General features: G+C 39.9%; 1 protein-coding gene across 6 annotated transcripts in view; it reads left to right on the forward strand.

Moving 5' to 3' along the window:
- The window catches only part of ENOX1 (ecto-NOX disulfide-thiol exchanger 1), a 356,085-nt gene that overhangs the window by 196,721 nt on the left and 139,163 nt on the right, over window positions 1–20,201 (forward strand). The window contains exon 4 of one of the 6 annotated variants that reach the window (XM_071448308.1): window positions 9,438–9,548. The exons of the other annotated variants lie outside the window; for them this stretch is intronic. The gene's annotated coding sequence lies outside the window, so the exon portion shown is untranslated. The remainder of the gene's footprint in view (window positions 1–9,437; window positions 9,549–20,201) is intronic. 6 annotated transcript variants of the gene reach the window in all.

The following is a 20,201-nucleotide window of genomic DNA, read 5'->3' on the forward strand; positions in this document are numbered from 1 at the left end:
AACCAGAATGTATTGTATAGTTTAATGGTAAGCAGCCAAGATTGTAATTTTTGAGAGCCCAAAACAATTTGTCTTCTTCCATGAAAGTTTCCTGAAGCATTTTCATGACAAAAGCATTGATGTTTTACACACACAGGTTACTCTCGGGCAAAGACTGCTTTAAATTGTATTTCATTTTCAATAGTTTTTCCATTACCTACTTGTTGAGCAAAAAATAGGCACAGTTAATTTTTTTGCTTAGAAATATCTAATACCCTAAGTATCTATATGCTTTAATCTCCAAGAAACCATTGCAGAGAATTACAATATTGTCAAAATGTTGCCATTAGGATAGATGATGACTGACACATTCATTAAGACATAATTGATTTCCAAAAGCAGTGGATTTAGATTCCCTTTGAAAGGCTTTTTTTTGGCCCCATATTAATGAGCAGCAAACTTCAGAAGAGATGCACTCATGCAAGCTTTTGGTTACAGACAAGCATACGTTCTGTGTGAGTTTAAATAATACTTGTATAAATGTGTATGCCTCCCAAAGAGGCAAGCAGAGAGCATCTTTACACGTGAAGTGGAAACATAAAACAATAGTTAGGAAAACACCATCTAATTTAATGCACAGTGAGGCTGGGAAATTACTGTCGAGTAAGTGTCATGTAAGCTTGCAATGCAGAGCTAAACCTTGCAGAAATGTGTGAAAAGAACTCAGATACAAAATCAAGATAAATATCTCACTTCTATCCCTGGTTTGCTTGTCAGGATGTCCTCCTTTCCCTTTTCTTGCTGCTATTTTACAAGAAGCATCTGCTTTCTAGAGGATGGGGGAAGTTCAGCTATAGTGAGTGTGAGGTTTTCTATCTGCTTTTGTAAAATCTACTAATTCTGTGGATTTGATAATCATCTCTCTATTATCTGGTCTTTGCTTTTCTATAGAGTTAAATTCATTCTACTGCTTGTTCTTCAGCTGGAGTGCAAGCTGGCAGTGTGTTCTCAGCACAGACCTCCTTAGCACACCCATGGTTCAGGAGTAACCTTCCAAAACTATATGTGTGTAGTGTACTTATATGACTTCTGTCACATGCCGTGGAGCTCCTTCTGGGGTCCAGCACTGCCTTTCAGGAGGAAGACAGCTACAGATTCTTATTCTGGGGCCACAGTTTCATCATGGCAAGTGGCTGCCATGGTGTTAGGAGCACTCAGCACACCTTGACTTGTTAGAGATGAGTGCTTTGTAACAAGAAATTGCAGTGCCGGAGAGCAAATTAGTGATTGATGTAAAATGGAGACTTCTAGATTGTAATTGTGCTAGCAAGATATGAGACAAGGCTTAAAGTACAATTTTAACAGTATTTAATTAAGTGGAACAGTAGATTAACCACCACAATCCTAACTAAACTCATATAGAAGAATTGCGAAGTATAAATGCTCATTTTTGCTAAGCTGCCTCTACCATCAGTGACTGACTTAGAGAGGGTGTGATTGACTTGAAGCTGATTTAAAATGGCTCAATTTAAAAACTAAATTTTAAATCTTTTCCAATTGTTCTTCTTTAATGCAGGCAGGGAATGGTGACTCATCTGTTCAGCATTGCATGGTTCACTGGGTGGGGAGAAAATGACATATTTTATCTGGTCACTGAGATCTTACCGTGTCATTTCACTTGTGTGTAGTAATTAAAGCAAAGCGAATCACTTACCTGACAAATTTAGTCTGTTGTTCTTTCAATGGAAGTATTATTACCTCTAGTTTATATCTGTTTGAGTTGCCTGATGGCAGGTTTCTCTCATCACCTCAGTTGCTGACAAACTGTAATTAGGTATCCTCGTGCATGGTGCTAGATGAAGAAGTTGCAGGGAACTGGTGCAGCTCCTTTACAGTTTGTTTAATTAACTTTGTGTGCTCGATCCAAAAGATTTGGGGAGCCTGGCCTCCCTTGCTTTGTCAAGCTGTGTAAATCCCATATCAATCATACCCCCTATTCTGGAAACAAACAGTGGAGCATACAAGCTTTGAATTTGCATGGCTCTTTGTAGGAAGCAAACATAAAAGGATCTTGTATTCAGCCACAGTACATTCATTGTTATTTTGAAGTGAATATTTATAACTTTCTTTTTACTATTAGCCTGACACTATGAGCAATTACAGCATTATTCAGCTAAATCTGCCCAGCCTGTGCCTGGTCAGAACTTTCTTTCCCTGTGTTTCTAATACATTTCCTACGCACTATTTTGTCCTTAATGCCTTTATAGCTTGTTTATTGGAAACAGGTTTTTAATTATTTTTCAGCAGTACTGGAGACCTGATTTAATGAGCAATTGTTAGATATACTAGGGAGACACATTCACCTGATTAATGTGATAGTTAACTGAGCAACAAAATTGCCTCATGAAGAAGCAGCTGTACACAGAGTTGAAGCAGTAAAAAAGTTTGAGGGAATGTGAAGAAAATATTTGAGGAGAGATAATTTAAAATAGGATACTGAGCAAGTTGGAGGCTAAGTATAAATACACAGTGTTGGCTTTCTGGTTGGTTGGTTGGTCTGTTAGTATGTGCATGTGTGCACACACATGCCCATATTTGTTAGGAGACAGTTTATATAGGCTTGACTGAAAGATACTGCATTGGATTGTTGGGATGTTCAATGGCTGTAGAAAAAAAATGAGGCGGATGGGTCTTTCAGGTGTGTGTTGGAGATGAAACTGTGCTGCAGCCAATGCTTTTTTATGGCATTCAGTGTTGTCCAGCCTCAGTGCTAATGTGTGCTTTTGGAAACAAGTCTGTCCTTTAAGAAATGGATCTTTTCTCAGAGAGAGGAAGGCAAGAGAGAAGAAGTTTGACATTCTTTGGTTGTCAGAGCTCACACTGGGGTATTTCTTGTGTCACTGACTTGCTCCTATCAGCACCACTTGCATTCTTAGTTTGGAAGTTTGTGGTCAGCTTAAAGGATCAGACTAACCTGATCACCACAGAATTTTAGTACAAGGTTGTTCCACTCATGCATCTTAATGTCATCTTCCCTCCTCTTTGCAAGCAGCATTTGCAAAGGACAATGATACAGTGGTAGCCCAGTAGAATCTCATGACTAGATCATCAAGTTCCATTCCTGCAGAGGGCTGTGGCATCTGTGGAGAGAAGGGTCCACAGGAGGGACACAGGGTGCCCTGAGGCCAAAAAGTGGTAGCAAACAGGTAGAAGAGGAGAATTAAGTATGAATGCTAGAGGAAACACAGCCCAGCTAGTTTTTCTCATGTAGTTCCCAGCTTGGCTTGTATGATGGGTATCACTTTACAAGCTTGAAAATACAGAATGTTTCAAAGTCATGGTATGTTATAAACCATCTCACTCACAAACAGACTGGACCCCTTATGGCCTAACATACCCCCTCTGGTTTCAAGTTAGGGCTGGTGGCTTTGTGTTCCTGCTCACTCATATACTAGTGAAGGAAAGAATTTTTTTTTCCAAAAGGAAAAGTGAGCTTTTTGTATGGGATGTCTTATTCCTTTTCACATGATTAAAACAGATGAGAGCTGTATAGATTATAAAGAACTCACTCTGGGAAAATGAACTGACTTTCCGTGCAGTTGCTGTGGGAGCATGGATTAGAGAGCAGACTGATAAGATGCTTTGCCAAGATCAAATCTAAGTGAAAGTGAGCTGGACACATTACTGGGATTATGAGAGATTTGAAGAAAATAGAGAAAAATGAGAAGGCAATTAACACACACCTGTTTGGTAGAGCAAAATGCTCCTATGAGTGTCAAACTCTCTGCCCCACTTTAAGTGGTTCAGCTCCTCTCAGTTGTGACAAGTAACTTGGACAATTCTTTGCAAAACATTTTTACTTCCTTGCCTTGATAACATGATGGAAATATAAATTGCTTTACTTATGATTTGAATGCTTCTTGAAAAGCCAGGAGGGTTGGACAATCAGAGTAGAACTGAGCAGATCTGGATTAATTTCAAATTCTTGTCGTAGCTTTGCCTTAGAAGATTTTTAGAAGATTTTAACTTTTGGGGTTTTTCTCTGCACCTCATTTTATTCATGTTGTCTGAAAAAAGGAGAGAATGATCCTTATGTTCCACCCATGCCTTACCAGTTTAGCTGGTGGGATTTCTGGGGCTCTGCATGTCTGTGCCCTGGGTCAGCAGTCTTCCATCCCTCTCAGACCACGCCTCTGCTTAGGAAGTTTTTGTCTTTCCTGGCTTGAAAGGAAAGTTCTCAGTGATCCTTTGATTTGGGCTGTACTTGGCTTTTGTTATTTTTATCTGGTGTGATCTTCAGACCTCCTGTGTGGAGGACCCATGGTGATGCTGGAGCCAGCGGGGTGGCTGTGCAGGGCAGCTCTGAGCGTGGCAGTGCATCCTGGGGAGCCTGAAACAGGTCACAGTTCCACAGTCTCACTGGGCTCCTGCCTCATCTCTGCCTGTTCAGCAAATGCTTTAAACATAAACTTGTTCCACAGTGTTTTGCTACAGATGGGTGATCTCCAAAATGTGCTGATGTGCTCTGCTAGATAAGGATCAGGATTTCTTTCTGGAATAACTCATTACAGGACAGACACACTGGCATTGCCTGCATTTCTAGGTACAAGGCTTGATACTTTGCCATTTATGTTGCAGCCAAAGTAGACAAAAGCAGAACATACTTTTAAAATTGTTTCCTGGCATATAAATAGAGATTATGTAGTGTTATAATTTGCCCATGTATTATATTTTAATGCTATCAAACTAAGCTATATGATGGCAACCACTCCTGCTAATCTTGCATTCTTTATTCTTCAAACCCAACAAAAGTCATCTGTTGAACTCAACACTGAGTTATTGAGTCCAATTTTTGGTTGTTTTATTGTGTTTTGTTTGATTGATTGGTTTGGGTTTTGGGATTTTTTTTTGTTTGGTTTAATTTTCCTTATTTAAAAAGCAATCAAGGTAAGAGATTTGAAGTGATGTGATCACGTGTTCCAACAGAACAGAGTTGTTCTCCTATTTCTCTGCAGAGCGTTCTCCTATTTTTTATGAAGACCATCCTAAAAAAACTGCTGATTTAAAAAAAAAAAAAAAGGCGAATAATATATTATACTATCACCTTTGAAAAATTTGGGAGTTCAATTTAATTTAACAGTTGGACATTTATATGTCTCTGAAACTTGTCATAAATCTAAGACTGTGCAGCTAAGAAACAGCAACAGGAAAAGTGGTCAATCCAAAGTACACGCATTCAGAGCATCCTGGCCTGCCTGTATCAACTTCTGTATAACCACATATGGAAAACTATCAAGCCTGGACTTCCAAAATGCCTGAGATAGAGCAGCTTTTGAAGCAAAAGTAGCAGCCAAAGTTTGTAAAAGCAACTGTCTAATTCATGTGTGTTTATACACACATGCATATATATGTATTTACAAACTGTATGATATGTATTCACACCTTATACAGAAGAATGAAAAGCAAAAGTGGTGTACAGTTCCTTTCTGAAGAACTGTCTGCCTTCACTGTTCACCCCTCTTCCCTCACCCTTGTCCTCAGACTGACCAGTCACATTTGCAGAGCTCAAGCCTTCACTAGCTCACGCTAAAAGGAAAACTTGGCATGATTTCCTTTTTTGTAACCAGGGCCCTTTCACTAATTTGCTTGACACAGATATGGTCCTGAGGAGTCCCTTAAAGGGATTTAGATCCCTCCCTACCACTGTCGTCCCTTGTCTTTTGTCCAGGTGCACACACTGCAACTGTCTCAACAAAGTGGGTTCTTTAATTTGTTATATTTTAATTCCCAGGACCCAAATATTAACAGTTCTCGTAGGAGGCACATAACAGAAATGTATTTGCCAAATGGTGCTGCCTCTTTCCTTGGATATGGGAAAGCATTTTGTGGAAATGGGAAAACCAAATGAAAAAAGCCTGCCAGTTGCACACACCTCCTGTCTGCGAGCATCTCTACCCCTGGGTACGTGGGCTGTGTTACTGACTCAGGGGAATGGGTTTAGAGGAGCCCTTTGTTGGAATATTGGCAGCACATCACTGGACTTGCCGTTGTTGCAGATGGAGCAACTTGCCGAACAGATGGATTCTCAGTTTTCTCAAAGAAAGGGAAGGTACTTGATGTACCACGGTGGGAAAGAAGGGAGGGTATTCCAGGCAGATGGAAAGGCAGGAAGGAAGGCACGTTCTGTGCTTTTTGGGGCACTTGGAACCTACCAATCTCTTTCTGGCAAACTTGGGGAAGCATAAGCACAGCACTCTGTGAGAGGGCAAAGGGACTGTAACAGATGTGGAGGAAGTTATTTGCACAGAAGCAATGAAAATGGAGGCTGAGACTAGAAAAAGCCAGAGTGTATAACTGAGTATTATGTGCTAGGTATGGAAAGCGCTCCTGCCCTTCAGTATTAGAGGTGCACTCTATTAAAGCACAGGACTAGTGCCAGAAGAGCATAACTGGAAGAGAGGACTGATTAATATTTTAAGGTCTATTGTGTTGTGGAAGAGGCTAGAGATAAATATCATCTGCCACTGTGAAGCCAGCAATCCCCAAGTTTCTGCAGTGTGTGCATTGGTTTTGTGATGGCACAGTTTGTTCAGTGGCTTGGATACTGTGTGGCATCTTGTCTCCTGCTGGTCTTTCTCCCCTCCCCATCTTACCTCACTTCCATCTAAATTGTTGGGGCAGGATCAGTCCTGTGCAGCACCCAAGAGCCTGTAAATCTGACTTGAAATCATGTTGTCTGATCCAATATTTACTGCTAAAGTCTTCATGCAATTGCCAAATGTAATTGCATGAGTGGAAAGAAGTGATCATACTTTGGTGTTTTGTGTTAACTCACTAAAACTTTTCAGTCACTTCATACACAGACATCAGAATTAGCAGAAATATACTTTATCATTGTATCATTTATGATTTAATAACAATGGAATTTTGCTTTATTTTTAACCCTCAGCTTAATTGGACAATTTCAGCATCTTAGAATGCAGACATTAAAGCTGTTTAGCTATAGTAAGGATGCCAAAGGCCTTGGAAATCAAGATTTTCCGGGAAATGAATGTGATAAAGAGCAAAAATGTTATTTCCAAGTGTGATTCACTGCTGAAAGCAGCTATGCAAAATTATCACTTTCTTAAATAATGGCTTTGGCTTTTGTTCATAGTCAGGTGTCTACAGCAAAAGAAATGTCTAAAGTATTTTTATGAAAAATAAAATTGCCTGGATTACATACCCACTTTTGCATCAATTATGCTCAATTTTGCAGGACTGAATTATCAGGGAGGCTATAAGATAAAATGAACAAGGAATTCCATCACTGAATTTTAGTATGAGCATTTTTCATATTGTTGTGTCTGGATCTCTGCCAAGTTTCAGCCCCATAATAAATTAAGTCCAACCCACACAAAGTAAGGAAATAAAAAAGAAGGGAAAACAACCCAAAAACTTCTACAAGGCAAAAAGACTAGGCATTTTTTATGGGAAAACCAGTGGCCAAGAATAATTTATTGGTAAAGTAATTATCTAAAAAGAGAATGGGCTCTTCTCTCTAATTGGAAATGATAACATTTTCCAGCCTTACTAAACACAGCAGAGGATCATCATTTTGCTTCACCACCCTGGTTAAATTAAAGTTGAGAAGTTGCTTTCCTCTAGTTTTATTTCTCCTGACACCCAATACTGTAATTGAGCCCACTTCCCTTTATTTATGGCAAAATCTAATCTGGCTGCCACAGGACCTGTGAAAATCATGGAGGTGATGTGCCAGGTGATGAGCCAGGGTCTGCTTTCTGCATTGTATGTCTGCCTTATTTAATCTCTAGTCACCCTCAGATAATAAATATTTCATATGTTGGACAGGTGAAAGGTTTTATTCAGCTGCAGATCTGCTTCCACAGCAACTGATTCTTCTCATTTGAACAGTTTAAATGTGTTGAAAACAGAGCTTGCTTTCTATTTTTCTCCAGTGTGTTTTTATGTGTAATGTATTATTTGTTTTCTCCCTCCTGTCCCTCCTACAAGCAGATACAGAAAAGCCGACAGCATTAACAAGTAATTCTAAACAATTTATAATCCAAACAAATTCTCTCTTCCAGTCAAAATGGGATGAAAAATGTCATTTCATTTGACAAGCACAGAGTAAATATCTAGAGATATGAAATTGCCCAGGTTAGCATCTATAAATACTCTGTATGCAAAAAATGCATGCAATCACAGTACTACTTTATGTTTTACAGTATATTTCTCCATTGCTACTGAGTGTTTTCTCAATACCATTGTTCACCAATTCAGTTAATAGAGTTGGGTTTGAATTTGGGTTTTTCTGGGGGGAAGGGGAGGCAGTATCCCAGGTCTTTCTCTAAGAAAGATTTCCTTCTCTCAGGAAAGCTGCTGGCAAAAAGCCAAAGAGAAATGTCTGCAACCATATCTGATTTCTGCCAATGTTGGTGCTTGTGACGGATCTTCTGGAGCATGTCTGCTGCATCCTTTGCATGTTGCAGCAGAAGGACCTCTTGGGAAGCATAGCTTAGCTCATTCTTCCTCTGCACATTTCACATGTAGTGGGCAGCTGCTGTCCCTCTTACTCTCAGGCCATCCTCACATCTGGACTCTCTGACACAGGGCATGCTGTGCCCTGTGCCCACCCCCACACCTTTGTCTGCAAACAAGGCTGGTGGGTCACAAAGCACTTCCCTTGCCTGCCTGCTGAGTCAATTTTGACTTGGTGCAGTGGTGAAATTTTGGTAGATAGGCTCCAAGGAAAGGGACTTTCCCTCTACCATCTCCTGTCAGGCTCAGAGACACTTTTCCTTGCATCTGACCATCTGTGTGGATGTTCCCTTGATGCAGTTATGGCAGAATGGGGACATTATTTCGTAAGGCACACAGCTGTCTTAAGATATAAGTTAGAGAACATATCTCAGGGTATGATTTAGGAGTTTCAGATGTGATGGAGAACCATGCATAGGTGGCTTATTTGATCTTCTCTGTCCTTCTTCTATTTACTGTATAGGTTCCTAGTGATGCTGTATTTGGGAATTAGGACGTTCTAGATCGGTTTGGAAAAACTGACATGACATCATGCACAACTGCTATTTTGGCTTTAGGGGAGATGGAAAATGGGTACAGCCTTTGATAGGTGTCTCTGTCTGTGCCTGGTAGCTCTGTGGCAGATCCCCCTGTTAGAAACAATTGAACTGTATCTGACCTTGCAGCCCTCTCCCTTCTGTTTCCAGGCATATAGATTTTAGCCAGCAGGTCTCTGGTTAACCCCTCCTCAGTGTTGTTTATTTCCTGCCACTCCGCAGACACACCACTGAGCATTAAGTATGTGAACTCAAAGACGCTCCCTCTCTCCTGAACGGTCTTAATAGCAAACAGTCACGAGCTGGGCTTCTCCAGGCAGAATTTCTACCTAAGAGACATAGGTTCCAGGAATATATGCCCTTTCTCTCAACCCTTTTCAGACTTCATTAAAAGCATCCACTTCAAGAAACTACAACTGTGTTTATTCAAGCTTTGAATTTGGAAGTCGTGCCGGGATCCCTGCCACAGCACGCTTGAACCGTGAAACCCAGGTCAGTTCCATTTTTTGGTTTTCATGTACTGGCAATGCGCTGCAGCTGCTTGAGCTACCAGGTCTCTGTGGAAGCAATGCTTCTCTTAACATGCAGAAAACATCATATTTGATTTTATAACCTTACCTCTTGTTGTAGGTTTCGGGTTTTTTTGTACTACTAAACAAAATGTCAGGGTGGCATGTCAGTGAACATAATGCATTCAAAAAGAATCATGCTGACAGGCTCGAAAACTAAATGCTCTCTTTTAAACAGGCAGGAACAGCTCTGATTTTCCTTCCTGCCCACCAGGCTATACTTGGACTTGAGAAGAGAGCTGTGCTTCATCTCCCTGTTGCTCTGTCACTGTGACTGCTGGCTATTGCACTGTATAATGCAATCTTGGGTTGTGAGATATGACCAGTTTCAGTCAATGTTCGCTGAGGTTGACTTTGTGACTCAAAGGCTACTGACTCAATAGCCCATTAGTTTTGTCAGTGAATCAACCCTTTCTCTCTCTTCAAGCCTTCTCTGGTGTTGAGGAGTTTGTGGGTTTTGTGTATTGCTAGGGAGAAGGATGCTGGGTTGGGTATTGCACTGAATGGAGCTGGAGGGGTGCTACTAAGTTTGCGTGAGGCACTTTCTGAAAAGTGCCTTATTTTTATTAATAATTCTACTCTAGAGCTCAGATTTCAAATTCACACAGAATTTGCATTTCTGAAACTTCATATGAGTAGTCTTTTACTGCAAGATGGATTTGCAGAGAGAAAATCAAAGTTAACAAAATTTGGTACCTGCAATGTTTGTTTCCCCCAAATGTGCATTGGAAAACTTTGTTTGAAGGCACAGTACTGTTTGTCTGCTTATTGGGAAAAGATCTGGAGGCAGCAGTGCTTTATGCAAGTAAATTTGTTGGTGTTTGACTCGTGGTTCTGCCTTCCCTTTAATTCCTGTGCCCTGATCCCTAGTGATTGTATGCTTTGATGTTGCTAGAGTGCTCTTGGAGTAAGTGCTCCTCTCAGTGAAAGTCACGCTGCTGTCATTTTTTAATGTTTCATACAATGGTGAAGAATAATCTGGAATACACCCAAACATGGGCATTTCATCACCATGAAGCCTGCAGTTAGGGCCATTGTCCCATTCAGTCACCAAATAAGAGTCTGGAGAGCAAATACCATGTCCAGCTCCACATCTTCTCTGGCTCTTCTGTGGTATGTTCAGTTCCTCTGCTTCTAAGCATACTTTCCTTTTTTCCAACTTTTTTCCTTTCTGCATTTGTTCCTTGCTTAATTATTTTAGGTCAAGTCTGCAACAGCTGGACAGAATGCATTAAAGACAAAGGTCTGTGATTTTCCTGTGGCAGAAAAATTTGTATAAAAAGATAAATATCTTTTGGGGTGTTATATTTGTCTAAGACAATGGGAAGATAGGTTCTGAGTGGCTGGAAATGTTGTAACTGCACTATTAATGTTTAATTACTATTGGCAGCCAAGAAATGCCTTTCTGGATTAAGCAGACACTCAGCTTCTGAAATGTGCATAGGTGCAAGAAAGTGATAAAGCTCATGAAACCGCACCTCTGGGAACATGTAATGGGATCTTTCCTGTGATATGCAAATTATGCTGCCAAGTTGCTGTGTAAACAATTCATGGGAGATGTAGGGAGAGGTAGTTAAATAACTGGATCACATATCAAAGATAAAATCTATCACTGGGAATGGAAAAATGTGTTAAAATAGTGATTTTGCTATTAGAAATAAATAAATAATGAACAGAAAAAATCTTTGCCCAAAGCATATAGCAGCACTGAAGAGTAAATAGAAAATGATTTATCACAATTGTTGCAGTTCAGAGTAAACAAGTATTTAGGAAACCAGTGTGCACAGTTTGTGAAAACCAAGACTTTTCCTAGTACAAGTAGTCTAGCCAATTATGCTGGTGGGTTTCTTTTTCTTTTTTTGGTTTTTTTTGGTAACTGAGAAAAGAAAAGATTACTTCGCAAATGTTAATTTGGTTACTTTTCAGGCAGAAGATATGCACTGCTTACTTTTCAGTGATAAAACCAATCCCATCATTTCTATTCTGGGCATGAGCAAAGATCTCAGGCAGCCCAGCAAAACATATTTCAGGGTCATATATAGCCATAGATCAATGAGTGTGAGCAAACTGTATTGACACCAGCAGAAGCTGAGCTCATGCCTTCAGCCTGAGTTTCTCATTTTTTGTATTTTACACTGTATGAGGGAAGGATTCCACATAATAGCACTCCTCCAATAAATCAAAGATTACTCTTTCACAAATGATACTGAAGCCTTCATTGATTCTCTGTCCAACTTCACTGTTCTTCCACAGAAGTCAATTCCTGTAGCACTTGTCTTCCTTCAGCCTTTTCCTATATCTGCTGTTCATTTAGGCTCTGATGTAGCTCAGTTGAAGCCCAGTGAGAAGCCTCATATCCCTCCTTAGTGGGAACTGCAACATGTGCTAGAGTCCTAAGGGGCCAGCAGCAGAAAATTTAAGAAGGCAGCAGGGAATATTAAAGCATCATGAGTCAAGGGAAATGGTTTTGACCTGCAACTTTCTTTTGTTTTGCTTTGTAGCAGGAATGATACTCTAGATAGAATTGTACAGTCACAATAAACAGATCCCACATTCAACAAATGTATTGAATTCTGTTCTATGTTTAATCACCAACAGAAACTATGTCAGATGATCTTCCACCAGGAACAATATCTCCTAATTAACAGTAATTAAGGTATATTATAACTACAGGATATGAAACTAGATGGATCTGTCTCTTGACATTTCATATTTGGATTTTTTTTTCCTGCTAAGTCTCTTAATATGCTCCAATTAATGCTAACAGAGGCCAGGCCATTCTCAGTGATGGATCTGCATACGTGAATCTTAGTACCACTGAGATGAGATGAGGCATGAATCTTTCCATCATTAAACTCCCCTTAGAAACATGAATGAATTCCAATTAAACTGAATTTACTAGCAGAAATGTTGATTATGAGGAAGCTAAGGGTCAAAGCTTGATTGTGTTATCCTGTAAAGTGTAAAAACCTGTGCCAGACATGACAGGAAAGTCGGGTGGCCTGTCTGCAGAATCTTCAGAAGTTCTGTAGCCCTTCATAGCAGGTATGGCATTTCTTTTCATTCACTGAGAAGTCATACAAAACTGTTTTGTTCAGGCCCTATTTGAAGGCGCCGATTTTTCATTTTAGTGCCCCAAAAAGGTTTTATCATTCAGAAAATTGTTGCTTCTCTTTCTGCACTGTGACAGATACCCAGTCTTCACCAACTGATAAGCATTTGGAAACCTAATCAGTAGTAAAGCTGAGGTATAGTATTTGTGTAGATAGCTTAACAATTAAGATGCTTAAACTATTCCTGAATGAAAGGAAATTGCCATCTTTAAAGAGAGAATTTCCTAGCTCAGGCATTTCTGGCCGTGTAATTAAACTAAATACACCACTTCCTTGCCCCTAGCCACATTTGTCCTAAAGAAGATTAACAACATTGAATTTCTACCCAGGCTGAAATCTTGTTTGTACCCTGAAATATGGACCCTGAAATAACATGACAGTGTACTACAACTCCATCTGGTGACTCCTCCCAAACTCAGTGATGCTTCATTGTGTGCCAGTGATGCCCTTTGCAGTATCTCCAATCCATGGGACTCAGTTCATTATTTCAGAGATGAGTACAGAACCACAAACCAGGTTTCTGCAGAGTTTACTATGGTGTGAAGATATTTGTCTGAAGTAATCTATTAAATGTCATAGAGCATATGCAATCAGATCTTGCATAAAACACTGGGGGAAAAAAAGATGAAAAGCCTGTTTTCCACACTATTCCACTGAGCAACTCTATTATGATCCGGCCTTAATTTAAGTGATCTACTGTATTTATGATTGCACAATATAATCATGTTCCTGGGATTGTTATTTCTTTCTGTCATTTATTTTTAGCTACCTCAGTTCTCTGCAACTTCTTGAAGAAAATATTTCTTAGATTTACTTGAATTGTGTTCTCAAGGACAATTGTAATTCACCGTATCTGATTGAGAAATGGCATGATTACAAACTTTTAGTTTTCTTTTAACATACCAGTAAATATTTTTTTAAAGTCTCATATTTTGCCTGCATCTTACATGCCCACACTTGCTTGATCACATGCAGGAAATATTTTTGTACACTGGTGCTTTGCATGACTATGAAAGGAGCTGTAGATAGAACAAGATGAGATACAGGCTCAGTAATTTACACCTGACAGAGTGTGAATTTCATTGCAAGTGCTTTTAAAGGAAACTTGCTATTTTCTCCACGTTCAGATAAACAGTAATTCCATAGGAAAATGTGATAATTGAGTTTGTTTTGTTTGTTTTGTTTATTCCACTCTGCTTTAGTATTGAATTTATGGAGGAAGAATATTCCTCAACCTGATGCAATCCTGTGTTTTCTGCAGGCCTGGGTCATGGTCCTGTGATGCTGGACATACCCCATTATCAGAGAACAGCCTGACTAGGCAAGATTAATAAAGTCTGGGATAAAGAAAGTATAATCAGACCATTTCATGGGTGGGGGATCAAGGTATAGATGGTTTAAATTACTTGCCAAAGGTGTGTTACAGAGCTATATGTGGAACAGGAATCTCCTGGATCCCTGTCAAGTTTCTTTTTCATTTCTAGAGAACTGAAGACCTGTATTTGTTTTGGCTGAATTTCAGTTTGGATAAGTTGGAGGACATTTGGAAGCAGAAGGGCTCTATTAAGTCTTTCCCACCAAAAGAAATATTAGTAGACAATGAAAAGAATAACAAATGGGATCCATTCAAAGTGCTTCACTTGCCATTGCTCTGAGCTTCAGGCAAGAAAGTACATAGAGGTCATTTAACCTGACCACTTATATATCAGAAGCTGCTAAGGTCACTTAGGCACTCCTAAATTAAACCATATATTTTAGACGGAAATATAGTGGTCTCACAAAGCATTTTCCATTCAGACCATAAATTCCAAGGACAGGGCTTTGTCCTCTACAAGTATCTGCTTTGCACTTCCTGTAGTATCACCTGGATAAACAAGGGCAGTTCATACTCCTGTCAGTTTAATCTCTTGCATCATCGCTGTTATTTTGATTAATTTGATACCTCAGAGCTTTAAAGAACAAAGAAACCATTAACAGCACGGGCAGAGATGGTGTCAAAGAGGCCTGGACACTGACCCTGGCACTCTGTTCTCCTCCTTGTGTGCCAGAAGAGCTCTGTGCTGCTGTAGGGAGGCTAGTGAGTGGTGGCCATCCAGCTACACTGGGGAAGCTGATGGAAACTGCTACACCCCAGAGCTCTCTACATGGGCCATGTCCTCTGCACATTCAAGGGGTGAGTCAAGATTGACTCCAAGAGAGCATGGTACATAAATTTTCTGGATGACGATATAAACCAACAAGTCAAAAGCCATGAGATACCATATTCATAGCTACAGGCCAAATGCTTTATTCATAATGTTGCAGTGAAAGTATTAACATTGCATTTGTTTAAAAAGTAACTGGGAGGCCATTTGTGACCCTTATAATACACATGTGGAGCAGTGCTCTACTGGTTTACACTGGTTATGTTCTGCTTTATATTTTCCAGAGGGTCAATTTGCAAGGACCTTTACTGCTATTTATGAATATAAGTAACTAATTTACCAAGGTTTCACAAAGTGGCTTCATGGTTTCAGCTTCATGGTTAAAGGGTCCGCAAATCTTTTGGTCTTGTTGTTGACTTTGGGTTGTTTCTGATTGTATCTTGAAGGCTAGAAATACTGTATTATATGGTAAATATATTATTCTTGTTATTGCCCTTTTTATTAGAAAGTATTTATATAGTGCAGTAAATTGACATTGTACTTTACCAACACAGATAAAGGCAAATGCTCTGCTCTGAAGAGCTTATAATTCAAATAAAAAAAGACAAACAAATGTACAACACTTTGAAAAATGGTGGATGACAGGATTACTAACTACATGAAAGAGGTGGAAGGGTGCATGAGGAGAGAGAAGGATGCTATGATCATCATTATTCCTAGATCATTATTCCTAGTTTTACAACACAGTGGCACCTTAAAAACCTCAAATGAGATGAAAGCCTGGCTGCACAAGGGACTATGCAGAAGCCTGCCAAGGGGGTGGCCTTGTCCCTGTGTCTTAGAGCAGTGCTGCCTTACTGATATCCCTGCCTGGAAGGCACCTGGCTAAAGCCAGCATCAGTTCAATTACAGCACAAGGAATGCCACGTTTCCAGTAGTTTTTAACCTTGCCTGAGGGAAAAACCACATTATTTCCTGCCCTGAAGAATTGTAACTGAAATTGAAGAAAAGAAATGCTCATACAAGAAGACATTTCAGGGAAAGGGGAGTGGAAGGATTGTTGACTAGGTAAAGGTATGGCAGGACCACCTGGAGAAAAAAAGGGCTTTTAGCATCATTAGGTTCACCCTGATATGCAGCTTTAGCCTTCTCCATCCTGACCCCCTGACAGCTAGTTACAAGGCAGAAGCATTGAAATAATTTTTGTTGCCTGATCATAGTTGAAGCACACATAGTAGCTGCTGTTTTCCTGATCTGACCTCGTGTTAACTGTTGAATTTCTTCTCCCTCAGTGCCCACAGAGTATGTGATAATCCTAAATTTATGTAACTTGCTAGTGATCCCATAAACAACTGTTTAGAAAACAGGCAAAATTCCTGGCTCTGCTTAGCAACTTAATTCAGCCTCTGAGGAAAGCTAATGGGTATGCAGTAGCACAAAGACCCCGGAAGCTCTGCTTTGTCCTGTGGGAAGTGGAAAATATTCATGATTTCCCTCATTTATCTATGGCAAACTACCTTGTAAATCAGAAAGGGCAGAGGGAAACTCCCTATAGCCGTCCTCACTTCTGGTTCAAAAGCAGATGCTGTCCCCAAATATGGCAAGAATGATAAAGAAAGCCAGGAGCAGCCTTGGCAAGGCTGGTGGGCAGAAACAGGGGACTGTGATAGCCAAGAGGTATCACACTGATCTTTAAAATGAGATTTATAAGGAGCAAGAAAGTTAAGTGTCTGGTAAAGAAATGGGGCTGAGGAGATGGGATTCATCATTTGGAAGTAGGAAGAAAAGATCCAGGATGAATTTTCTCTCCAGAGAAAAGGCAGATATAGGGCATCACAGTTGTTGGAAATGTGTTCGAGTGGGCAGCTCCCGCTGTCAAACACTAATAGTTATATATTGGCATATTCACTGGGGATGGGCAGAAAAATAATCAGAAAGACAACCATCTCTCTGTCTCTAATTTGTATGTATCTATATCTGGGGACATTCACATGAGCTGTTGCAAACTGAGTCGTGCTTTCTGTTCTCCTGCAGCTCACTGTGCCAGAGTTATCAGGCAAAGGACAGGAGTGGGAGCCAAGTCCCTCAGGACTGAGTGTCTTGCTGGGATTCATATGGCATGCAGGTAGCAGAGTGACAACTGAGCTCCCAAGGCACAGTTTGCTCAGCCCAGCTCATCTCATCCCATGGGTGCCTGACAAAACAGATATTCATATCCAAAACTGCAGCTTAGACTTGCAGCCAGGGGAGTGAGATGTGTACCTCCAAGGTGAGCTTCACTGCCTGGCAAGGTAGGTGTCTGAAACAGGCTGGCAGAAGTATCTGATTCTCCCCATTGGCAATAACAACAGCGAGAAAGCTCAAGCATAGATGTCTACATTGGCAGAATTTAGGTGAGGTGAATCCCTGCCTTCCCTAATAGAACAGCACAGTGTAACATCTTGGCTGTGAAGAGATATTTGGGTGAGAGAATGGCCCATGGCAGATTAAGGCAAGAGATGTGCCTGCATTGTAGGGGGAGTGTGGAGTCAATGGATGGAAACAAAATAATGCAAAGAAAAGCCAGAAAAAGTGTTATGAGGTAAATGGAGAACAGGAGGTATACTAAAAGGGATGGAAAAATTGCAAGATAAATGAGCCCAGGGAGCACACTGGCAATTTAGAGCTTGTAGCTGGAGAAAATATCCTGAGTGTGATGTGCTAAACGGAGATGGCAGCTTTCAGAGTGAGGACAGATGTAAGCTGATAGAAGAGATAGTGGGTTTTTCTCTGAAGCAAAATTTATCAACAGAAACCTTGAATTAAAACAAACAAAACAAGCCTAAATCTCTTTTCCAGATTTTCACTGAACAGCCATCACTGAGAGAATACTTGATGGTATTGCATAAAGTTTTGATCAATATGACTTTAGATTGCTTTAATATTCTGCAAAAAGTGCTCTGCAGATCATCCTTGCACTTAACCAAGGACATTTAGATGTCACCTCTTGCCATAATTTGACCCAATGATAAAAGTGTATTTTGAAAATATGAAAATAGCTTGACTGACAGGTTTGGGGTTTTTTCCCCTGATGAATGTCTGCCTGAAAAGACAGGCTGCCTTAACTCCAGGAGTTCAATTATACAGACTTTGAAGGAGAAGAAAAATTATAATGAATGCATTTCAGAAACTTCTAAAAAGTTACTTAAAATAGACTTTCCATACATAATGTTACCATGTGAAATTCAGCTGTATCCTGGTCTTCTGGGACTAGGAGACAGCAGTCTGTGTTCATTTGGAAATTCAATAGCAAGGCACCCCTGCCTCTGATGGTGTGTATGATACAGTCCCTGGGGCTCTGCCACAGACAGGGCTTACCTGTCAAGCTGTTCATTTTTTCAGGAGGTGACATGGGAATGATTTCACTTTAGGTTAGCCAGGAAACTAAAATACTTCTTCTGGAAGTGTGTCCTGGCTTGCTTTGGTCTCTTTTTTCTCCCTTTTGTCTTAGTTTTTCTTTAAAAACACTCAACCAAACAACCCTTTGTATTTCAGCTTGATGTAGGTTTAGTAAACATGAAGCATGAACATTGTGTGTGGTACAGTGAGTAAAAGATATTTGATAGGTGTGGTGCATTTATATAGGTATTCTCTCAAGCCTGATAGGTGTGGTGCATTTATATAGGTATTCTCTCAAGCCCAAAAAGATAAGAAATAGCATGTATAGCCCATTTGACTCCCCCAAGTACTTTATGGCATGAAGAAGGCATTCCAGCACCTCTCATTTCAGTATTCAGCCTTTCAATGAAGTTGCTGAAGTGTCTTTGTTCAAAATCTTCTTCGAATGCTCCCCCTTTTGTCTGACATGCAGCGGTGTGGGATGTCATGTTTCTAAAATAATCGCTGGCCTTTAGTAGCAAGTAGTGTGATAAAAGGCTTGCTATTAAAATACTGCTGTAAATAATTAAATATTTCAGAATATTTTGTTGTTGTTAAATAAAAATGAAGTCAAAATGTAGCATTTAAAGAAAGGATTGTCCTAATTTAGTCAGTAAGTCACTGTTCTTTTAAATGGGAAGCAAGTGAGTCACATTTGCAAGCCATCTTGGCAGGATGAAAAACAGAGATGCAATCATCAATTCACAACAGTGTTTTGTGTTCAAGGAATAATCAGACCTGTTTTTATCAAGGCTGTGCTGCATTGCTAGCCAGCAATATGGCTTTTTTTTTCCCTGTTCCAGATGATTTTGGAACTGCATATGCTTTTTCAGTAAGTAAGCTGGACTTCTATAATGCTTTGCTTAATGTGCCTCCAGATTCTGTTATTTATAGACTTCAGCATAATCAGACTGCAGCTGCTAAAATACATGCAAAACAAAAAGCACATTTGTAACCTGTTAAGGCTTTGCTCTGAGATGCCAGTGAAGTCTGGGATTTACCATGAAATATTACCAAGTGACCTTTCAAGGAGCATCACCAGAGAATACCTGTTTATCTTGGAGACCTCCGTTTTATTTTTCTTTCTCTGTTGAAATCTTGCAGTGTTCTGCTTTCCAAGGGAAGTCTGGCCTTTGTGTGTACCATGTGTTATCTTCAAGGCGTGCTGGGACAATGGATTTAAGTAATGCAGCATCTCAAATGAGCAGCTCTTCCAGAAAATATGTTTTATAAAATTGCCTTTGTTGAATATAGAGGGAAACTGTAAATATATTGTGATTTTTCTCTAAGTTGTCTTAGTCCTATCAGTATGGACATGATTTACTCATTAACTGTTTTTTCAGTGAAAATTGGTGGAAAGAATCCCTTGCAATCATGGGAAAACCTACATATGTGTTCTACGTAGTTAAAAGTGAAAGGTCTTAATGCACCAGCACATATTTTATGAGTTTATAAGATGACAATGTAGGTTTTTAGTGGCATAATACAGAATGAACAAAGGTGTTTTAAATCATTCATGAGACAAAAATTTTCTGTGAGTGAAGACAAAACCAGAGCTCTTATTTAGGCTCTGAGGGAGCTTATCTTCCCTAGCTTGTGCCTAATGAAGCTGTTTTCTTAAGGAAAGTGCTGGTTCCTGCAGAATTAATCTTTGCTTTCAAAGGCCTCCTGTAAGAGGGAGATGTGGCAGAAAAATCCATGTAAACAGGGTGACTCTGGAGATGCTGGAAACCAGCTGGTCTTTGCAGTAGAGCTGCTGGGAGATTAAGCATACAGTGGATGTATAAGTTAGGATTACCTCCCAGAAAAAAAGATTTTGCTCCAAAAAAGTTTTGGTACCTGGTGTAACTTTTTACTTGCTGTAGTAAATGCATTTTTGTGAATTGTTGCAAGAAATGTGTT

The sequence above is a fragment of the Agelaius tricolor genome, unplaced genomic scaffold, assembly GCF_023055355.1.
Source record: "Agelaius tricolor isolate 1412-34295 unplaced genomic scaffold, bAgeTri1.0.p SCAF_26, whole genome shotgun sequence".
Lineage (NCBI taxonomy): Eukaryota > Metazoa > Chordata > Aves > Passeriformes > Icteridae > Agelaius > Agelaius tricolor.